Genomic DNA, 17,362 nt, shown 5'->3' with positions numbered 1-17,362 from the left:
GTAGTAGAAAAAGTATCATCACACTCACCACGAGTGAGCATATGGGATGATACATTTTCATCCAAATTTGCGCTTTGGTAGCTGAGTTTTATCACTTTGAAATTTCGAGCGAGATTTCAATGATGACGATGACGCACTACGCGTCGTTAAGGATTGCCTCCATGCATTTCCCCAAGAGTTCCACCAGGATTTCTTTAGAAGTTCCCCTGTTCCTTCAAGAATTTATTTAGGAGCTTCCTCAGAAGTTTGCTCAGGGATTCTTTCAGGATTTGCTTCATGCATTCCCTCGAGAGTTCCTCTAGGGATTCCATCAGGAGTATCTATGGAAGTCAATATTACCTAAGATGTTTGTCCAGAAATTCTTTCAGCAGCTCTCCCAGAAATTCCATCAGAAACGGCTAGAGGAATATCATCAAAAGATTATAAGGAATTCCTGTAGAAGCCTTTTCAATGATATTCAGCAGTTCTTTCAGGGTTTGTTTCAGGAGTTTCAGTTTTTTTCTGAAATTCTGCCAGGGATAGGAATGTAGGTTCTAATCTAAGCTAGCAACGAAGAGCAGTTGATGCGATTTTGAAGAAGGTCTGAAATGAAGTAGGCTCTAGCGACGTTCCTTCTATCATGCAGAAGCTCCAAGCCAAGTTTATAAGTTTGCAACAACTCGTCGAGCGTCGCAACGTCGAGCTGCTCTATCAATATACAACAGCATTTTGATAAAACGGAGCCCAAACAACAAAGCATTACTCGAGCATTGGTAATACAACGATTTCAGGTAAATCACATCTTCAACATTCCGTGTAAGCCAGTTTAAAGCAATCCAGTACAGAATAATAAAGGGTTCAAGATGACTACCGTTGGTCCCCACAGGATTCCTTACGGGGTCCCCGCAGAGACTCCTTTTAAAGTTTGTTCGGCATTTTTAAGTAATTCCTCCCTTAGAAGCAAGGTTGCGACCATTCATTTGCAAAGATTTACATTCATTTGCTATTATCTCGGTTCAGAAGCATGCTATCGAAAAACAATGTATGGATGAATTTAACCTTGTAGTTTTATCTGAAAGTTTGCCGAATAACATTGGGGTCGCAAACGTATACCAAAGTCGTGAGCGAGCTGTGAAGGCAACTCTCCACGCGATGAATGTAAATTTCTTTCACGCTGTGGAAAGTTGCCTTCACAGCTCGCTCACGACTTTGGAATGCGTGTGCGACCCCAATATTATTCGGCAAACTTTCAGATAAAACTACAAGGTTAAATTCATCCATACATTGTTTTTCGATAGCATGCTTCTGAACTGAGATAATAGCAAATGAATGTAAATCTTTGCAAATGAATGGTCGCAACCTTGCTTAGAAGTAAACCTTATCATTTGTTCGGAAGTTGTTCAAAGGATTTGTACAAGTCTTCTTCCTGTGATTCCTTTTGGAGTTCTTTCAATGATTTCTTAAGAAGTTTCCCCGTGGATTTCCATATTGGAGTTCCTCCAAGGTTCACATCAAGAATGTGCTTAATGATTTATTCAGAAATTTCTCCAGATATTCCTCCAGGAGTTCTCCCTGGAGTTCATCCGAGTTTTTAGGAATAACTGTAGTGGATAAAAGAAGTTCAATAATTTTTTTTTAATGTGGTATTTATACACTGGTATTGGTTTTATTGATATCCATCTACTTGATCATCAATTATCAAGTTTTGATATTATTTTGAAGTGCTGCGAACACTTCTATCAGATAATCCTCCAGGAGTATTCTCAAGCAGTTCTCCGGGACGTAGGGCAGCAGTGCTTCAGGACGTCCTAGATGATTTTCTTAAGTTGTATTAGGAAGAACTCCAAGATTCCAAGGTTTACTTGAGAAAGTTTTTGCCTACTGGAGTTGCTTTAGAAAGTCCTTCAGAACAGAAGTTGATTAACCTTCCGCAACTCGCGCGGTCGACTACCTGCGTTAGCACCACGCTAATGCTGAGTACAAAAAGCGAGATTTTTTCAACGTGTTGTACAAAATACAACAGCGCGATCGCTCGAGGGTTAAAAAAACATCACACAGGAGTTGCTTTAGGAAATCCTGCAGGAGTTGTTCCTGATAATCCTCCAGATATTGCTTCAGATAACCCTCCAAAAGTTGATACAGGTAGCACCTCATTATCTGCTTCAGGAAATTCTTCTGAACTTGTTTCTGGAATTCTGCAAGAGTTTTTTTGAGAAAGTTTTTTGGTCGCTGCTTTTCTACAGGAGTTGTGTTATAAGGTGCTTTGGTAGTTGATTCAAAAAAAAACTTTCAGGAAATCCTCCTCTCAAGAATTTCTTCAAAAGCTGCTTGAGGAAGTCCCCAAAAGCTACTTTAAGAAGTTCAATACCGGAGATGCTTTAAGAAGTCTTCAGGGAGTTGCCCCAGAAAGCCTTATGGATGCTACTCTAAGATTTTTCTCAGCATCCGTTTTAGGAAGTCCTCAGTTCTGAAGTTGCTTCAGAAAATCTTTTGAGAGTTGCTCCAATCAATTCTTCAGATCTTGTTTTGCGCAGCCGTCTAGGTTTGTTTGAGGAAGTTTTTTGAAAGTAGCTTCAAGAAGTTTTACAGAAGCTGCGTCAGAAAGTCTTTCGGGAATTGTAGCAAAAACAAACAATCTCCCAGGAGTTGCTTCAGGAAATTCTGCAGGAGTTGTTCCGGAAAATTTTCCAGAAATTGCTTTAGGTAACCCTCCAGGAGTTCTGAACTTGTTTCAGGAAGTCTGCCAAGATTTGCCTGAGAAAGTGTTTTGATAGTTGCTCCAGGAAGTTCTACAGGAGTTGCTTTATTAAGTCCTTTAGGAGTTGTTAAAAAAACATTTAGGAGTTGATTCTGGAAATCCTCCAGAAGTGGCTTCAATGTGGAGCGGACCTGGTACAGGTACTCTTCGATATAACGTACAAAAAAGTTTTCTCTTTGTACGTTATATCGAAGTGTACGTTATATCGAAGCAGAGAAAAATTTAATATGTTTTATGCTAGTGTTGATGTATTCGACGTGATATAAACCCTAAATAATGATTTCGGTCAAATTCACAAAACGAATAATGAAAAACATAAGTTTTCAAGAAAAACAATTTTCGTTTTTTGTGCTTCGATATAACGTACATTTTGCTTCGATATAACGTACACTAAATTTTTCCCCAAATTGCACTAATTTCGGGTAACAAGGCTAATGATGCAACACAGCAATGAATTGAGTGATTTCGTAGTTTATCTGAGAGTTCTTCCTGGGAAAAATGAAAATTTTCAATGGTGTACGTTATATCGAAGCAAAATGTACGTTATATCGAATTCGCTATATCGAGAGTACGCTATATCGAGGGTACGTTATATCGAAGAATACCTGTAGTTAGAACACTTTACTATCACGCCGAGGACCTGGGATTGAATCCCACTCCCGACAAAACTTGCGAAATGCGAGTTCTTCCTTCGGAAGGGAAGTAAAGCGTGGGTCCCGAGATGAACTAGCCTAGAGCTAAAAATCTCGTTAATACAGATAAAAAAAAGTTGCTTCAAAAAGTTCTACAAGAGCTGCTTGATGAAGTTCTCCAATTGTAGCTTCAGGAAGTTCTCTACCTGAGTTGCTGTAAGAAGTCTTCCATTTCCAGCAAGTCCTCACGGAGTTGCTCCAGAAAGTCATTTGAGAGTTGCTTCAGTAAGTGCTTTAGAAAGTCCTTCAGAATTCAATTAAAAAAATCCTTCAGGATTTGCTTCAAGAAATCCTGCAGGGGATGTTTCAGAAGTTCCTCCGGAAATTGCTTTTTGTAACCCTCTAGGAGTTGATGCAGAAAACCCTACAAGAGGTGCTTCAGGAAGTTCTTCACAACTAATTTCAGGAAGTCTGCCATGGTTTGCTTGAAAAAGTTTAGAAGCTTTGCAGGAGTTACTGCGTCTGGAAATCCTCCAAGAGCTACATTAATAATTTCTCTGCCGGTGTTGATTTAACCTTCGTTTTGCATCACGTTGACTGCAGCTCGCTGACGTAGTGTTCGGTTTGGGTAAAAAAAAACCTAATGCCAATGAGGGTTAAAAAGTCCTATTGTTTTAGAAGTTGCTTCAGAAAGTCCTGTGGATGTTACAGGATTTTATTCAGCACCTGTTTCAAGAATTCCTCATGGAGTTGCTTCATAAAGCCTTTTAGAAAGCCCTACAAGAGTTGCTTCCGTAAATTCTTCAGAACTTGTTTTGCAAAGTATTCTAAAAATTAGCTTGAGGAAATTTATTGAACTTGTTACAGGAAGTGTGCCAGGATTTGCATTGTTTTATTAAGGACAAACGTCTTAAAATCCCGGTTCAACAGTGCATCAAAACTTCAGACGCACAAATCTCAAGAAGCAAGCATCAAACAACAATGAATTTTATTATTCTATTCTGGCTCACTTGTAATAAGCTTAAAATAGAAGCTCAGGTGCGCTGGTTTTATTTACGAAGAGATTTGTGCCCTCAAAATCGTGAGTAGGTGCCAAAGTCGGCCATTGCGGCGGCCATATTGGGATTCTAACAAGTCTGTCCTTAATTGCTTCAGAAAACTCTAGTTGAGTTGCTTTATAAAGTCCTTCGGAAGTTAATACAAAAAAGAAACCCTTCTAAAGTTTGCCTAAAGTTGCTTCTGAAAATCCTCCAAAAGTTGCTTCAAGAAGTTCTGCAAGAGCTGCGTCGGGATGTTCTCTAAGGAGCTGCTTAAAGTCCTGTAGGATTTTTTTCAGCACCTGTTCGGCAGCTCCTCACGCAGTTGCTTCAGAACGTATCTTGAGAGTTGCTTCAGGAAGTCCTGAAAGAGTTGTTTCAGTACATTCTTCAGAACTTGTTTTGCAAAGTTAACAAGCTTTACCAAAGTTTTTTTTTTAGAGATAGGATGTGCTTGGAGAAATTTGTTGATACATAGTTGCTTCAGGAAGTTTAGCAGGAGTTGATGAAAAAACCCGATTTAATCCACCTATGGTGCACAGAACCCTTCTTACACTTATTAAAATTATTGTTGTATTATTTGTATGTAACATATTTGTTTTGTGGAATTGACCAAAAGTTCTAGAAAATATTGTGGATTTGGCATCTAGTGGATTGGTTTCCAAAATAGCATCATGGACCATTGACTAAACTACCAGAAATGCCAGACACTTCCTAGAGTCTTGTATGGAATGTTTAAAAAATAGCTTACATATTCTGTAATTTTGTATCTTTTATTAACTGCTAAAAGATCTTGCTTGAATCGATTAACAAATGGGTAAGAAAATCAGCGAGATACACTTTGTCTAAATCAGTCAATTAAATTAGCTCCGAAGTACTCACACTTATTTCAGAGTCACTTGTTCGGCTGTTCTATTTTCGGTAAAAGTTCGGATTACCGTAGTTCAGCACAGTTTACCGAAGTTCGGCTATTTTTTACCGAACGTTCGGTAAACATTACCGAAGATTCAGTAGAGTTTACCGAACGTTCGGTAATTTTTTGACGAACTTCGGTAATATGTTGCTGAACATTCGGTAATCTGAACTTTTACCGAAAATAGAACAGCTGAATACGGTACTTTATTTTAAGTGTGCTTGGTATTCATGGTTATGGTGTAAAAACGACAAAAATGATATATCTACTAAGTTAACCAGTTTTGGTATTAGCACAGAGAACAGACATTTAAGCTAGCTCGAATAAAAATACATCGAAATCGTGTGTAAAGGATTTAAGTGTATCTGAACGCCACCAACGGAGACTGCTCCACATATAAAGTCGATTTGATCCCACAATGGCAGTGTTCATCGTTAAAATACACTAGCCCACAAAGCGACACGAGCGCCAAACGGCCAAAAACGGCGAGCACTGGAAACAAATTTGACAACACAACAATGTAAGTGATGGCACGCTAGCGCCACGCAACGGGAGCATTACCACACACTCTGAAATGACCGTTACAAAGTTTTACACAAGACAGAAAGCGAAGATAGACGTCTGTTCTCTGTGGTATTAGCTAGTTATTTTGGCTGTCTGGTTCTTCAAAGCTTTCATTTAACATATTGTTAGTTTCCATAAAATTCCTGTGTATTTGTAATTTGTTATTTATAATTTTGTTGAAAACAATAACCTGCTAGTATGTATGAGGTCAGCATCATTTATTGAAAAATAATTTCCCATAGACTGGTCAAAAACAAATGCACGATAACAAGTGAATATAATAAAAAAAAGAATTTATTGAAATACTCTTCGTAAGATATCTCAGTAATCAAATGTCGAATCGAAATAAAATTTCAGGGCCTTATACAAGCATACTGTAGCTTTCATTTGGTGCTTAGAGAACCGAAATCGGTTGACAGGCGGCTGAGATGTTTGTTATGGTACCCTTACCCTTGGTCAAACATCTCTCAAAAAGTTAACCTGTATTACTCCCAAGTACTCTTTGAAAGATATCTCGGTAACCAAATGTCCAATCCTAATGAAATTGTATAGGGTTCTACTAGAATGTTGTAGCTTTTATTTGATGCCAGGATAACCGAAATCGGTTGACAGACGGCTAAGATATTTATTATGATACTTTTGGTAAAAAATCTCAAAAGGTTTAGTTGTATAAATCTGAAGTACTCTTCGAAAGATATCTCTGTAACCAAATGTCCAATCGAAATAAAATTTCTGGGCGATCTACTAGGATGCTGTAGCTTTCATTTGGTGCCAAGAGAACCCATATTGATTATGATACACTTGATCGAAAATCTTAAAAAGTTTAGAAGTATGACTCATAAGTACTCTTCGAGAGATATCTCGGTAACCAAACGTCCAATCGAAAAAAAATTCAATAGCGTTCTACTAGGATGTAGTAGCTTTCATTTGCTTCCAAGAGAACTCAAATCGGTTGACAGACGGCTGAGAAACGTGCGTGACTTTTTTTTTGTAACGCACATACACACACACACATACACACATACACACACACATACACACATACACACACACATACACACACACATACACACATACACACACACACACACATACAGACATTTGCTCAGTTCGTCGAGCTGAGTTCATTGGTATATGAGACTCGGCCCTCCGGGCCTCGGATCGAAAGTCGGTTTTTCGAGCGATATTTATACCCTTCTTATGGGTGTAAGAAGGGTAAAAAAAAATTTATTAAAATACTCTTCGTAAGATATCTCAGTAATCAAATGTCGAATCGAAATAAAATTTCAGGGCCTTATACAAGGATATTGTAGCTTTCATTTGGTGCTTAGAGAACCTAAATCGGTTGAAAGACAGCTGAGATATTTATTATGGTAAAGGGTGATACGGTCAAAATTTGGTCACACAATTTTTTTCATAACTTTAGATTGCGTACACCAAAACAGCTGATTTTTGGACCAGTAATGCTACATTATATGTAGCTTATACCATAAAATTTTCATCAAAATCGGTTTAGTATTTGCGGAGATATTATGAATCCTAAAAACTGCAATTTTTAAATTTTGTACAAAGTGGATTAAAAAATAAGAACACATTTTTACTCTTTTTTTTATAGAGCCAGAAATACTGAACCAATTTCAATGAAAATTTTTCTGTGTGTGAAGTATACATATCAAAATGTTATGTAAAAATTTCATTCAATTTGATTCAGCCGTTACAAAGTTATATTTGTTTAGGTGGTCAAATTTTGTCAAATTTTGTCGAGTCAAGTCAAATTTTGGTCACACAATTTTTTTCATAACTTTAGATTGCGTACACCAAAACAGCTGATTTTTGGATCAGTAATGGTACATTATATGTAGCTTGTACCATAAAATTTTCATCAAAATCGGTCTAGTATTTGCAGAGATATTGTTGAACCCTGAGATCCGCAATTTTAAAATTTTGTGCAAAGAGGATTCATACATTTTTACTGTTTTATTTATAGAGCCAGAGATACTTAACCGATTTCAATGAAAATTTTTCTGTATGTGTAGTATGCATATCAAAATGTTGTGTAAAAATTTCATTTAATTTGATCCAGCCGTTACAAAGTTATATTTGCTTAAGTGGCACCCGATCAGTTTTTTTCATATTCAAACTGCTACAACTTTGAAAGTATTCATACAAAATGGCTCAAAATTTTACTAAGAACGTATTTTCATAATAGTACTATACTGTAAAATTTTGATAAAAATCGGAGCAGTATTGGTAGTTCTATAATCAAAATTGTGCTTTATTGACCTTAAATTTCCGAAAATTTACTATGGAGCGCCTTTGTACAAAATTTTAAAAAGGTAGGTCGATGGTTTTGTCTATATATCAACCAATACTCAATCGATTTTGATGAAAATTTTATGGTATAAGCTACATATAATGTAGCATTACTGGTCCAAAATTCAGCTGTTTTGGTGTACGCAGTCTAAAGTTATGAAAAAAATTGTGTGACCAAATTTTGACCGTATCACCCTTTACCCTTGGTCTAAAATCTCTCAAAAAGTTAACCTTACTCCCAAGTACTCTTTGAAAGATATCTCGGTAATCAAATGTCCAATCCTAATGAAATTTTTTAGGATTCTTCTAGAATGTTGTAGCTTTCATTTGGTGCCAGGATAACCGAAATCGGTTGACAGACGGCCAGAATATTTATTATGATACACTTGGTCAAAAATCTCAAAAGGTTTAGTTGTATAAATCCTATGTACTCTTCGAAAGATATCTCTGTAACCAAATGTCCAATCCTAATAAAATTTCTGGGCGATCTACTAGGATGCTGTAGCTTTCATTTGGTGCCGAGAGAACCCAAATCGATCGACAAACGGCCAAAATAATTATTATGATACACTTGGTCAAAAATCTTAAAAAGTTTAGATGTATGACTCATAAGTACTCTTCGAGAGATATCTCGGTAACCAAACGTCCAATCAAAAAAAAAAAAAAATCAATAGCGTTCTACTAGGATGTAGTAGCTTTCATTTGCTTCCAAGAGAACTCAAATCGGTTGACAGACGGCTGAGAAACGTGCGTGACTTTTTTTTTGTAACGCACATACACACACACACACATACACACATACACACACACATACAGACATTTGCTCAGTTCGTCGAACTGAGTTCATTGGTATATGAGACTCGGCCCTCCGGGCCTCGGATCGAAAGTCGGTTTTTCGAGCGATATTTATACCCTTCTTATGGGTGTAAGAAGGGTAAAAAACTCCACGAGTTGTTTCTGGGAAATCCCCCAGAAGTTGCTTCAAGAAGTTCTCTAAAAGCTGCTTCTAGATGTTTTCCTAGAAGTCCTACCGGAATTGCGTTAAGAAGTCCTCCAGGAGTTGCTTCTGAAAGTTCTGTGGGTGTTTTGCAGGAAAGTTTCCAGCACCTGTTTCAAGAAATCCTTACGGATTTGCTTCAGAAAGTGCTGAGTTTTTGAGTTGTTGAGAGTTGCTTTAGAAAGTCCTACAAGAGTTGCTTCAGTAAATTCTTCAGAACTTGTTTGGCGAAATCTTCTAGGTTTGAGGAAGTTTTTTACAAAATTTATTTTAGAAAGTCCTTTAGAAAAATCTTCTAGAATTACTCCAGGAAATCCTGCAGGAGTTGTTTCAGAAATTTCTTTAGATATTCCAGGAGCTACAAGAGCTGCTTCAAGAAACTCTTCAGAACTTGTTTCAGGAAGTCTTCCAGGGTTTGCTTGAGAAAGTTTTTTGGTAATAACTTCAAAAAGTTTTCAGGAGTTGCTTTATAAAGTCCTCTGGAAATCCTTCCAGACGTTGCTTCAAGAAGTTCTCCAACAGCTGCTTCAGGAAGTTCTCCAAGAGTTGCTTCAGGAAGTCCTCTACCGGAGTTGTTTTACGAGATCCTGCAGGAGTTGCTTCAGAAAGTGAAGTCTCATAGAGTTCCTTCAGAAAATCTGCTCATGGAGTTGTTCAAGGATACCTACCAGTGATTTCTACGTAATATTCTGCAGTAATTGCTTCAGATAATTCAGGAGTTGTTCCTGCAGATGTAGCTCCACGCGTCTTCTAGGAGTTGATGAAGGAAGATCTCCTAGAATTTCTTCAACAATTCTTGAATTACTAAGACGGTTCGTTCGTTTTTTTGGGAATTCCTAAAGATAATTCTGCAATTTCTCTAGAAATTTACTTGAGATCAAACCCTTGATTTAGCAATCAGAGGTTCTCAACCTTTCCAACTTGTGGTTCACTTTTAATAATTGTTCACCTGTAGGTATCTTTATGAAGTGGAAAACGGCTTTTATTTGAACAAAAATTAGAAAATAAATTCAATTCAACTCACAAATCACAGAGCTAAAAATGAAAATAAAACTAAATACTTTAGAGCAAAATTTTGTATCGTTGTTATTGATATTTGCATATAGCAAGTTATAAAGGTTTGTGAAAAAATAGGGCCGACGAGTCATCTTACAATTATTTTCAGTGGTTCCCAACTCGTCATATGGTGCATCCTTATTATTGTTTGTTATTGTTTTCTCATAGAAATAAGAATGGCTTTCATAGGCCGCTGTTTGATTCGTTTCGAGAGGTTCCCTATGCTTTGATATTTTGTACTGCAACTACAAATTGCAAATTATTCGTAGAATTCCAGATAAGTTAAGATTGAGCAGAAAATCGGGTAGAATTTGTGGAATACAAGCGGGGGCCGTCGACATTTTACGTAACGATTTTGTTGGAGTGAAAGGGACTGCTCGAGCGTTACGGTCGATGCAAAAATAAGGTTTCCAATAAAAAGCGTTACGAGGTTGAGGGAGGGGGTCTAAACTGATCTACTTTTGCTTTACAAAGATTCTTCTCGTTGTGGATGCGGAGATGCAGAGGTATTATTATTATTATTATTGCCAGTGGCGATTCCCTAACCTCAAATCTACCTGTTCAACGAACGTGAATATTTGAGTTTTCTCAACAAATTACCTTGTAAATTGAAGAAAATTACGAGAATTGTCGTTTCCGTCCATTTTCAATTTGATTCTGACCCTGAATCCTCCGCAAATTCAAATTTCAGGGTCGTTGAACAGGTTAAAAGTGAGGTTACGAGACGCCACTGATTATTGCTATTATTCTCTTCAACTCAAACGTAAATGTTTTTTGGATAGCCAAAACCATACGTAAAACCTGAAGTTCATAGTTACAAATGTGTTGAAAAAATGGATAAATTGTAATGACGATTTTCGAAAAATAAAACCATGTAGTTCTGGTGGGATTTGAACCCTCGTCTCCCCAGCTCGCTAGACATTATTGTGCATTAACCAACATCGCCACAGAACGCCAACCTGAATCCAATGCCTACCTCAACTTAGTGGACTTGTAAGGACCGAAGGAGATGTAGAGTTGTGAAAAAGAGCGTAGGTTTAGGTGGGTATTGGATTCAGATTGGCGTTCTGTGGCGATGTTGGTTAACGCACCCTGTCTAGCGAACTGGGGAGACGAGGGTTCAAATCCCACCAGAACTACGTGGATTTATTTTCCGAAAATCTCCATTTCAATTTGTCCATTTTTCGAAGAAGGACTGCTATTATTACTGACATAATCAACATCGATTGAGCAATCCTTTTATGTTCTTTGTTAAGCTGTTTCAACTTAATCATCCTAATAATAGTTCAAAATTGTTCTGACTGCGTGTCATAATATAATCAATATTTCATTGGAGAGAATCGGTCCATTAATAGGACAAGCTATAAAACGCAATAACCTCCATGAAAATGGTGCAGAGCACATTCCAAACGAGACTGAAGCTAATCTATTCATAGTCGACTATTCAATTCGTCCTCAATACACCAAACATGACTTTCTCAAATTATCCAATCATAAAACATTTGGACGTATTCTCATCGCACCGAACCAATGAACAAGATGGCGACCACCGCAGCACAACGACGTAGTTATCTGTACTACAACACACAGTGCGTTGAGCTACTCACCCGGACCACGGAGTACAGTCTGCCTGCAGAAGCAAGTAAACCCAGGCCCGGGGATGGAATGCGGTGTCGGTGTGGAAAGTATAAAATTATCGATTTTTCCCTACTTCTCTGATCATTGCGAGGGAGCAACGAGAGAGGTCAGCACGTGTGCGAGCGTAGCGAGGGGAATCTATCATATATTTTTTTTCTGAGAATGTATTTAAGGTAGGGAAGTTTCGACAGACCGAACGTTATCACGTTACACGTTACGCAGACTGCTGTTGTTATCAGAACCGTGCTTAGTCGCACTTTTTGCGCTGGGGCGCTGATTAGGCAAGGAGATCTTGCGGCTGAAATCGTGACTTTGACCTTATTAGGTGTTTAATTGATTTTTTATTGCTGTTGTTTTTTTTTTGTGCTGGAACTTGTGCTGACTGCAACCCTGATTACATTTGCGTGAGTCATTTTTTGACGATGCATTGCTGTCTCGATTTGATTACATTATGTCTGTCTTGTGTCTATTTGGAAGAATATCGTTTGGGTAAATCTATTTCTGACCTTTTATGTTTATCGTTTCCACTAGTAACGAGACGGTTCGTGTAGTCCTTTATCGTGCAGCAATCTCCTACCCATTGAGGCTTATTGAAGGTGTTATGTAACATTGTTCATAGATGAGAGAAAATGTATGGAAAGCAGTAAACCGATTCTCCTTTAAACATTTCGTGCTTTATCGAGTTTTCTTAAACACTGTTCAATACAACTTGGGATACATTGGTTGACATTGTATCATAGATCTAACGTCATCGATTAGGTACAAGTTTTATAAGAACTCTTGTTACAAAAATCATTGTAACAAAATAACACAAACTGATATAAGTGTGTTATTTCATTCTAATCGGGATCTGTTTTAACAAATTCTGGTAAAACATTTCTCTCCGTGCCCACATTTAGCAGTATTCAAAGGTCCTGCCTTTATGGGCAGCCTTCCTTCATTCATCCTGCATGATGAGATGTCCTTGATTTCGCCGCGATGGCACGAGGGACGTACGGCGGGAAAGGTGATAGACCGAAGAACTCGGCCGAATGGGAAAATCGATATTATAGAGTCATTGCCGTGGCGTGCTCGTCCGGCGGTCACAGACGAGACGAACCAACCAGCAGGGCTTTGTAGCACAAAGTGTGGGAAATGGGACATGAAGCAGAGGAGGGATTTTACACCGTTTTCACTTCGATGTAAGAACATGACCCCACCCAACATCGGAAGCACCAAGGATGGGAAGGAAGAAGTGAACTCATCCTGTTGGGGTGTTCTTTGGGTAGATCGTTGTCAGTCAGTGGAGCCAGACTTATTTTATTCTTAGTATTCTTGCTCATTCTAGAACTGAACGTGAACGTAATTAAGAACTACCTTTTAAAACCAGGAGTATTTTTTTCTTATTTTTCAAGGGTTTTGTTGAGGAAGTCCTTCAGAAAATTTCTGCCTATATTTGTAGCGGAATTTATGGATAAAATCATGAAGACGCTCTAGAATACCAAAATAATTGCCTGGTAAACCTGCTAATTAAAAAAAATCAGACAAAACTGATATTCTAAAAACGAATGATCTTTAAACAAAGCTCCAGGAAAGAAATCTAAAACAGAAATGATACCAGAGGAAATTCCCAAACGCATTGCAAGTAAAGTTTCTAACGATACCCCTGAAGAAATGTTTGGCATAAATGTTTAATAAATTTCTGATAGATTTCCTAAGTTCAAACATTGGAGAAATTTTTGAAAGTTTTCGACAAATTTGTGCCATTTTGGAAGTTTTACTGTGTAAAATTATTGGAAGATAATACTATTAAAGCTAGACCAGCAAGGTTGTGTTCTTCAGAAAGGAAAGATAGGTTTAACGTTATAACAAACTTAGTATCTTTATTAGTTGTTGCTCCCAAAAAAGCTTGATAACGAATGAGCTCATTTGTTCTGAGCTTCTACTTTTATAGCTGTCATCATTGTTTCTTTATTCATGGCACTTTGCATTGTCGATGACTCCAACGATCGTTAACTCGAGACAGTCATAGTCAATCTTCCATTATGTCTTATTGCTCATCCTTAGGGTATTAAACCGTACTATTGTATCAGAGTTTCAATCCAAATTCCGAATGTTTTTGTCCACAAATCCGATAGCATTTTTTCAGTGGCAGTCACTATACAAATCTACTGTAGATCCTTCGTAAAGTGGTATCTTTTGTTAACGTGCTTCGTACGATTGTTGTGTTGTATCTCACCAATTCCAACTTTTGCACCCAACTCTGGTTATCATCAAACATAGCGATTTCTGTTTGCTGTTTCTGCCAATTCCTTTCAGTAGTTTTTGTAGAAAAGGGGCATATTGTGGCGCTTTCGATAGCGCAATAAATTCAGCCTTTTATTGTCGGGCCGCCACCAAACCGGACGTCGCACAATCAAGTCGCGAAGCGATCCAACTCGCGACGTTTCGGAATCATGTCAAAAGTAGTGCGCATCCTTCCGTTGTTGTCAGCAACCAGGCCCCTGACACGGCCTATATCAATGCATTTGAATCATGGTAGACAGGATGTCCTGGGCGCTAGTAAATAGCGCCCACTGTCAAATGCGAAAACATCAACAATTTTTTGTTTAACATTTATTTTGGTTTGTTGATCACTTTTTGGAATCATTTTTTCCACCTCTTATGATCACAAAACACTTCAAACTCGCTTTAATATTAATGTACGGTATTAAGAGGAGCATGCGATTAGTTGAATAAAGCAACCCAACAATCACGCATTGTCATAATTAATTTTAATTGGCTTTTTTCGGTGATATGAATATTACTCGAAGTAAGAGGGAGTAAGGAAAGTAATGAAAGAATACGGTGGATAGATACGCAAGCGAGCGATAACTTATCGCTCTGAAGTTCCGATTCGGCTAAGCACGGTTGATTCTCATCGATCGACGCATTTTCACTTTCGATTGCATTTGGATCTGTTTCGTGTTCGCTTTCATTTCCGATTAGAATACCTCCTGAGCCATTTTAATCAGAATCACCTTCATCATCTGAACTAATGACACTAGATTTGTCCACACGATCGCTCGCTAGGGGAACAACTACTCCACTGTTAGCTGCCTGTGCTTCAAATCGGGCTCCAGGAGAACTGGTCGACTCTAGAAATTTGGCGGTCATTTTTCCTGTATTCACATTATGTGAATAGGGGCTGTCCATAAACCACGTGGTCATTAGGGGGGGGGGGGGGGGTTGGGCCAATGACCATTTTGTATGGACAAATAAATTTTTTTGTATGGACTAATGACCACGCGGGGGGGGGGGGGGGGTTGGGTGTTTTGAAAAGTCCCAAAAAAATGACCACGTGGTTTATGGACAGCCCCATACAGGAAAAATGACTATGAGTCGTGATATAGACGTGGCGTGAGTAAACGTCTTCGATTGATACTGCACTGTATCCTACAAACTTCAACTTGAACACTTTCATTCAATTTCATCTATTATTCAAATAGGATTTTTGCTGAACCCATGTAGTTTCCTGAAGGAAGCAATGTGGGATTTCCTTCATTTAGTTTCCTACATTTACTTTAAAATAATAATTTTGTTTTTTGGCAAAATTCTTGAATACGTGCCTGAAATTTCTGAAATAATTCCAAAACCAAATTATTGTAGCCTAATTTGGTACAGATGTTGTGGATTGTCATCTAAGCCGAAAGAGAGATGGTTTGTGAAAAAAGGAGTGTTAATGGTGTGGGCTCGGGTTAAGTTTGGCTTTCTATTCTGCAGAATCAATACGTGTTCTGTGGCTTAGTTGATTAAAGCGCCGATCTAGCGAATACAGAGTCGAGGGTTCGAATCCCACCAGAACGCGATTTTTTTCACAAATTCTTCTCTCAATTTGTCAATTAGCAACCCCAAGTAACAATCAGCATGCCTTGAAGGTTTATTCATGTTTTATCCTGGTTTTATACGAGCATGTGAAAAGCTAGTTGTTCTAAATTAGTTTTATGTGGTAGTTTTTTACTTTGCACCTTTGGCGTTCCATAAAACTATCATATAACTTCTGCTATAAACATCGTCATTTAAAGACTTGCAAGTGGTCATGAATTGGTTTTATTCAGGGATGGGAACACTCACGTGCAGAGAGTTACACTCACTTGATGTTTTCTCAGCTCAGAAGTGTGCAATCAAGAAATAGTATATGGACGAATTTTGCCTTGTGGTTTTGTCCAAAACTTTGCCGAATGGAGTAGGGGTCGCACACGCATATCAAAATCGTGACAGAGCTGTGAAAGCGACTCTCCACGAGGTGAGTGTAATTTACATTCACCTCGTGGAGAGTTGCCTTCGCTGCTCCTTCACGACTTCGGTATGCATGTGCGACCCCTACTCTATTCGGCAAACTTTTAGACAAAACCAAAAGGCAAAAGTCGTCCATACATCATTTCTTGATTGCGCTTCTGAGCTGAGAAAACATCAAGTGAGTGTAACTCTCGGCAAGTGAGTGTTCCCATCCTTGGTTTTATCACTAATTATATGCCATTTCAATAAAACTTGCATTTGCGGTTGTTGTCGGAGAGATTTCTTTTTGTAAACAAATAAACAAAACTGTGAGGCAACGCTTAGAACCAACAAAAGATTTCGTGGCCGTATCATAGACCAAAAAATGCTGTGATAAAACCGCTGGTTCTATCATGAGCTCAGTTATGACAACCTCAGGAGGCTAAGCCCTATTGCAGGAATCATCAGGAACACAGAGTTTATCAGAAAAATATGTCGCCTGGCTGGGATAATTTATGTAAATACAGAAAAATCATTACTCAATTTTATGATTTCACGTACAGCTTAACCTTCCGTAACTCGCGCGGTTGGCCACCACTGCCAGCACCACGCTGATGCTGAATACAAAAAGCGAGATTTTTTCAACGTGTTGTACAAAATACAACAGCGCGATAGCTCGAGGGTTAAGATCAAATTAAACCATACAACACGTTTCCGTCATTTTATTTTGTCAGAAAAATTACATAATGTCTTTTAAACTCCGCTGTGTTGAAAAAAAACCTTTTTTGCACCCAATTCCACCGAGTAAATTAAATGCATTTAACTTCCAAATTATGCATAGTTTGTGTGGCGCACTTAGTTTTTGTCATTATCACAGTCACATTCACCACAAATTTTCCGTGGCATGTCTCCCTGACACGTTTTAAATAGGAAAACAAATCTGAATTCCAGATCGACATCTTTCCAATTGATGGCTGGATAAACAACCAAGCATGATTTATTCTGACGATCGAACATTGAAAGTGAAAAATAATCAAAACAAATATTTCACAAGTCAGAAGATAGTTTTATTTAGAAGGTTGTATCGGGGATACGATAAAACTATGATACAACCCGAAATCCTAAGCCGGTTTGCATACGAAGTCCTGTAGACCCTACACGGAGAAGAAATCTCGGTAAACTCATTAAATTTACTGTTAAATCAACTAAATTTTTCTATTAATTTAGAGATAACAAAAA

General features: G+C 38.1%; 2 protein-coding genes across 8 annotated transcripts in view; one reads left to right on the top strand and one right to left on the bottom strand.

Moving 5' to 3' along the window:
• LOC109398102 (mitoferrin) overlaps positions 1 to 17,362 on the top strand; it is a 367,824-nt gene that overhangs the window by 279,191 nt on the left and 71,271 nt on the right. The window lies entirely within an intron of this gene.
• Positions 1 to 17,362, bottom strand: part of LOC134286925 (uncharacterized) — a 76,231-nt gene that overhangs the window by 18,008 nt on the left and 40,861 nt on the right. The gene's annotated exons all lie outside the window — the stretch shown is intronic.

The sequence above is a fragment of the Aedes albopictus genome, chromosome 2 (assembly GCF_035046485.1).
Source record: "Aedes albopictus strain Foshan chromosome 2, AalbF5, whole genome shotgun sequence".
In the NCBI taxonomy this organism is placed as follows: domain Eukaryota; kingdom Metazoa; phylum Arthropoda; class Insecta; order Diptera; family Culicidae; genus Aedes; species Aedes albopictus.
Note: the sequence above shows the minus strand (reverse complement) of the source record. Positions and strands in the feature narration are given on the sequence as shown.